The sequence below is a fragment of the Dreissena polymorpha genome, chromosome 1 (assembly GCF_020536995.1).
Source record: "Dreissena polymorpha isolate Duluth1 chromosome 1, UMN_Dpol_1.0, whole genome shotgun sequence".
Lineage (NCBI taxonomy): Eukaryota > Metazoa > Mollusca > Bivalvia > Myida > Dreissenidae > Dreissena > Dreissena polymorpha.
The window spans coordinates 17,450,320-17,457,099 of NC_068355.1; the positions used below are offsets into that span (position 1 = coordinate 17,450,320).

Sequence of the window (6,780 nt, forward strand, 5' to 3'; positions counted from 1 at the left end):
AGTATAGACCTATATATGGGAATAAAAAAACAGTTTGAACATTGCATTATCAAAGCCATGGACAGTCCACGTATATTGCACAACATATTTTTCTTCTTTGTGTCTTATATTTACAAATAAAATAAATATTTATTTTGATAAATAATTGTGTTCGTGGGTTTTTAATTTTACAATATAATTTTGTAATATTTAATTTTTAAGCCTTCAGAAGTGATCGCGTTTGTAAACAACAATTATGGCAATATGCAATTGTCATCAGTGACGTCACCGGCACATAGTAACAGTAATCGTTGTGCATGGAGAGTAGATGACATTCAACCTGAAAGTTGTGCTTCTTTCATACTGGATATTATATGAGCCGTGTTCTAAGAAAACTGGGCATACTGCATGTGCCTTAAGTGTCGTCCCAGATTAGCCTGTGCAGTCCGCACAGGCTAATCAGGGACGACACTTTCCGCTTTTATGGTATTTTTAGTTTCAAGGAAATCCCTCCTTACCGAAAATCAAGTTTAGTCGGAAAGTGTCGTCTCATTGTTAGCCTGTGCGGACTGCACAGGCTCAGGCTAATCTGGGACGACACTTTACGCACATGAATTATGCCCAGTGTTCTCATAACTCGGCTAATATATATTGCACACTATGTCATTTTCTATTATCAACACATTTTAATGTAAGTGAGTAGACAAAATAATAATCATCATTGCCATCTCCATGAACAAGCAGAATATTCACCGCATTGTCTTATCGTGACTGCGTCAAATTTAACTGTTGACGTTCTGGAAGTGCCATCGATAGTATTGTTGACGGACATAAGATACGATATCTCAAAGAGTCCTATGTCAACGGACGAGAGTGATATGGAATTGAACGTGCGTTTCGGAGCCCAGACAGAATTATTCTCCAGGCAACGGTAGATTAAAATCGTTGAATTGACGCAACACATTTTTATCGCGACACATTATTCTTGGTAAATGTTGTTCTGAAAAAACATGGGGATTCCAAGCAATATCAATAAATTGCACTCGTTGTAAACATGCTGTGCATTTATACCGTATGAAATGGGCCTACCATGTAAACTGTTTTGTTGCTAATTGGATGATTACAGTTTGCTTTTACGAGTAAAGTTATTAACCCTTTGCATGCTGGGAAATTTGTCGTTTGCTAAAATGTCGTCTGCTGAATTTCTAAAATTAGCATTTTCTTCGATTTTTTTTTCAGAGAATACTTTCAGAATAGGCCTTTAAAATTTGGTTCCAGCACTGAAAGAGTTAACCGTTTGAATAAGATTTTGTTGTCTAAATACACGTTCGATTGTAAGACTTAATGACCCATGATTGCGCATTATACAATATTTATATAAAACCACGCGGTTTTCATATTTTATTCGTGATTTTCTATGCTGCGAAGTGAAATTATGAATACTGGTTGGATTACAGTTATGATAAACATAAATATTGGACCGAACTATATGAACGTATAAGTGTACATTATCGTTCTTGAAATAAACCTGCAGATTGGTCTCCGGCTTCTACTTTGATAAAGGTCAACATATAGCCAGCTCTTCCGTTTCTAATTCCATGTGTTGAAAAAAATCCAATAATTTGACTTTGCAAACAAATGTCGCAGATAACGCCGTCATTAAATGTACCACTGAGTAACGATGTAGTTTGTAGTAAAGAAATTTTGCATAGTAATATTCGTTTTTCTCAATTTAATTTGTATATTTAAAAAATACTGATTTATAGTCAAAGGATATTGTTTAAGCTTTGAAGAGACCTTTTCACGTTTTTGTAAATGGACAAAAGTGATAAAAATAGTTTCAGATTCCCAAATGTTCGTTGTAGTTTTGATATTTGCGAGGAACAGAAATACTGTACATTCACCATACTCTAAAATATCCATATTGTGATTTCTTTTGACGATTTTTGAGAGGCATGAAGCATTACAAACACGAAACAAATGAATAATTCGAAGAGTTCTGTTGTAATAGGTTGTGGCATTACTAGGATTGCTTATCTAAGTTATAAAATACACCACTCACAGTTTGAGCACGAATGGAATGAGATTTAAGTGTCTACACTTTAACTCTAAGGGTAAGTGGTTCAAGCCCACTTGAGGATAACTTTTGTTGTTTTTTCTTTAATGCTGTTATTGTGTTTTTAACTGTAGTTATAAAGATTACATTGATCAACGCATTTAATGACAAACTTCAATACTGGCCAAAATATGTGAACATGTCTCTTTCACAATGCATATTGAGATTTGACCTTTTAAAACTACTGTACTCGTATGGTCAGTTTTCATATATGAACATTCCATGTTCAGCATTTATCAATAAAACATATTCACGGTGCCTATACCACGTGACTTTTTTAGATCTGTGTGGGGAGTAAAATATCAACAAAAGCGCGACGAAGGTAAGATTTTTAAGAATAACTTATTTAATATGTCACCATTTTTTATGGGATAAAGTGGAGAGCCCGCTCATTCATGAGAGTTTTCTATAGGTATCATAATTTTATAAAACAAATAAGTATTTTTTCAGTAAAGTGCAACCGCGCGTTTGAACGGTTAGAAAGGGGTAGGATCAGTGTGGGGACATTATTTAATTTTTTACACAAAAACATCACCTCTGGTGAAATTAAGAAATAAATTTTATGGGCGGAGCATACACTATATGATTTTTGCATCCATTTTCAGGTTTCTGTTATTTATTTACGAAACAAAATTCAAGAAAACTATTCTTACAGTTATATGATCTGTGTGGTATACGTTTTTCAAAGGATCTGTGTGGTATACTGTTTTTAAGTTTTTCAGTTCTATTTAGTTGTTTAAAAAAATGCTTGTCAACAATGTATTTGAAACGGGATTTTTTAAATGCGCTAGCATGTAAAACACACAATGGCTACACACTACGCTTGCACCGCTTGTTGAACTAATACATAATTATGATTTACAGGCATTCTGTACAATCCCCATTATAATCTTACGCTGGAGCATCTTAAATCGATGACAAGTCCATGCTTACCTTAAATAAGTGTACACTTTATGTTATTGTATCAAATTCCATTTTTATTTTGGCGCCAAACACTACTGTCAGGTGAAGTAATGTATCGTATATTATTTTTGATATCATATTTGCTTTAAGGTATGGCTCAATGCTCCGAATGCGGAAAAATGTCGAAGACCAGAGCTGGATTATTGCGCCATATTAGGGGACACGCTAACTCTGGAAACTATAACTGCTGTGGGAAAGCATTTCAGGTAAGATTAAATACCTTAAAAATAGTTACATTTTTATACAGTTATGCTAACCAGATGAACGGATTTTCTTGAAACAACACAAATATACAATATATCTCATCTCTCAGGTTATCATATATTTTGTAATAATAATCGTCAAATCGTTTGTAATTTAAAACTAACGAACGCGTGTCCTCAGATACTAACATTTTTTAAATAGCGTGTTTACGCATTGAAATGTCACGTGAATAAAATATGTTGTTTTTTTCTCAGGATGCCTACAATCTTAGAAGGCTTCAACGAACAAAGGACCCCAATGTCACGTGTGTGTACAGTGCGGCAGGAGCTTTGCGGACAAGTACCTACTCATGGCTAGAGAGAAAAGTGCAAAAAAGAGGGATTGGTGAAATGTTACCAGTGTGGGTTGGCAGTTAGGAGTGAAAATGACCTCAGAGAGCACGTCAATACCCACATGCATGACAAGTGTTACAGTAGTGAGGAGTGTTTCAAAACGTACAAACGCAAAACAAACCTTTCTCGATACGTGAGGACTTCACATAAATCCGTGAATACCGATTAAAAATCATAATGGTTTACAGTTTGTCTGTGTAACTTCATTATCGTTTTACGTTATTTTATTCGTTGTTTTACTTTTACTTTACTTTTCAAAATGATTCTAAAGTTATCCGAATCTGATTAATTTTTAGGTTTCGTTTAGTTCGTTTGTGTGTTTGAAATCATTCTCAAATAATTGTGCAATAATTTGGATTTACTTTATTCATTAATATATCGCATCTGTGATTTGAATTATCGAATCTGTGATTCTATTTTAATTATAACTTTATTAAAGTTTTGCGATGTTTTTTCGTTGGTTTCAATATTAAATACCGCTGTCACGAGCTAGTTCGATAATCATAAGCAGCCAGGGTTTCTAATACTAGGGTTTTACACGATTGCTTTACATAATTAACTGCCTGCTTATAATTACTCTAGGCCCTGGTAATTGACAGTAAACAATGTATGCAATGTGGTTGTGTATAAAATACAATACTCCTTAATTCGAAATACGTCTTGACATTCTTCAGAGCTGCATCCATCCACAGCACAGAATCGTACATATATAATCATATAATATAATATTTATTCATTTACTTTTTATATTCTCTTCAAAATAATTAAAGCTAAAGATAAGCATACACTTGTTACACAGAATACAACGACATAATTTATTACATGACATTATCACCAACACATGGCGAATGATTGTCAATATGTATACTATGTAATAAACTAATGCAACAATATGAAATGAAATAAAACACACAAACACACATATACATATATGTTTCTACTATGACCAGTATTTTGTTTTTAATAAACATACTGTTTACCTTAAACTTTAAATAACAACAAAATGACAAGCCAATACGTCTGGTCGATTCAGTTTGCATTCCAAATTTGATTTTAAAACATACGTAAAGAACATGCCTTTGCTTTTTGTCAACCTGTGTAATATTTGACACAATTTCTATTGCAAAATTTGTGTCAGAATTAAAATGTCCATTGTGTTCGTCTATCCGCATTCTTATTGTTGGCAACAGTTTGCTTTCGTTTCGTCTCGCCCGCTCCCACCTTACTTCTAGTGTCCCCTTCTGTATAGCATTCCTGTCTCGTGAAACTGTTTCCTCTATTTTTTCTTCCCTTAACCCTTGTCCGCTCACTAGTGCCAAATAGGTGATTACTGAAATGAATGAATTTTTAAATAAAAATAATAGATCTACTACTACTACTATTACTAAGACTACTAGTAGTAGTAATAGTTGTAGTAGTAGTAGTAGTAGTAGTAGTAGTAGTAGTAGTAGTAGTAGTAGTAGTAGTAGTAGTAGTAGTAGTAGAAGTAGTAGTAGTAGTAGCAGTATTAGTAGTAGTAGTAGTAGAAATAGTAGTAATAGTAGTAGTAGTAGTAGTAGTAGTAGTAGTAATTGTTGTATTGAAATAATTGAAATTAATTTTTTTTTTAAATATATTGTCGTTATTATCTCAATTTATCCGTAAATTGTAGAAACACGGATACCACACAGATCCTTCTAAACACGTATACCACACAGATCATATTACTGTTAGAATATTTTTCTTGATTTTGTTTTCATAAATATATGAAAGAAACCTGAAAAAAGAATGCAAAATGATATAGTGTAAGCTCCGCCCATAAAGTTAATTGCTTTATTTCACGAGAGATGATGTTTCTGTGTCATAATAAAATAATGTCCCCACACTGATCCTACCTTTTTCTAACCGTTCAAACGCGCGGTTGCACTTTACTGAAAAAATATTCATTTGTTTTACAAAATCATGATACCTATAGAAAACTCTCATGAATGAGCGGGCTGTCCACTTTATCCCATTGAAAATGATGACATATTAAAAAAGTTTTCCTTAAAAATCTTACCTTTGTCGTGCTTTTGTTGACATTTAACTCCCCACACAGATCTTAAAAAGTCACGTGATATAGGCACCGTGATATTGTCACTACATCTGCGCCACTCGTGAAAATATATTTTCTATGATCACTCGTGAAATAACAAACGATCTTACACTGACATGAACAAATATCCTCTATTTCTTACTAGTTATCTTCACGGAACTGTTTTATTCAATGAGTCAGATGTAACTTATCTAGATCTACTGTGCGGCGAAGGTTACAACAAGGGCTTATAGTTCATACGAGTGACTGGTAAGATTTGTCTGGGTTTCTATACATTTTCGCGTGTATCATTTGCACATTGTGCCAAAAATATATAACACGAAGACTATATCACAAACCTAAAACCGATAATATGGCGTATCATAGCTGGTATGCAGTATCACAAGTTTCAGATATTTTGGAAGGGACATGTTCAAGGATGGTCTAACGGGTTGCGCCCGTTCTTCTATATCCTCACTTTGAGTTGTAGTAATATACATAAAATGTTCCGTCATTGTGGTTTCTTATGTCTGTCATTACGGTAGTTCGTCTGCGTGTGACGGACATAACCTGGTGCATGTAGTTGTCTGGAGGAAATTACAGTTTCTACTCGTTTTTACATTCAGCATAAATATCCAAATCATTTTGAGAAAAAGTAAGTCATTCTGGTTTGAAATTTAGCGATGTACAATTGTGGGAATCGCAAACGCAGTCGTATGGTCTTAAATCTACAGGGTACGTAACCGATTTAGTACTAGCATATGAATAATTTAGGTCCAAGTATTGACCTCTGTGCAACACCGTGGCTAACCGTACACCGTCTCAACGGATGCCTTCTATGACTACCAATATTCAAGAACCACGCTTTACATTCTGTTGCCTAAGGAGAGAATAATAAATTCACATCGAAGCATTCTGATGCCGTAGTGGTTAACTTTGTCGCTTTGTTAAAATGAACTTTTCACAGATTTTGGCATGTATTGAAGTTTGTCATTTAATGCTTAATATTGATAAATGTAAAAATTTGACGTTAAAAGCTACAGTAATCAAAGCGCTGAAGGTACTGAAGATGT

At 34.0% G+C, this 6,780-nt stretch overlaps 1 long non-coding RNA gene across 1 annotated transcript; it reads left to right on the plus strand.

Annotated features, from left to right (window-relative positions):
• Nucleotides 1-2,340: 2,340 nt before the first annotated feature.
• On the plus strand, nucleotides 2,341-4,026 carry LOC127873044 (uncharacterized). The gene is made up of 3 exons (XR_008045912.1): nucleotides 2,341-2,417; nucleotides 3,149-3,264; nucleotides 3,517-4,026. It is a non-coding gene; the product is annotated as an uncharacterized LOC127873044 (long non-coding RNA).
• The last annotated feature ends 2,754 nt before the right edge of the window (nucleotides 4,027-6,780 follow it).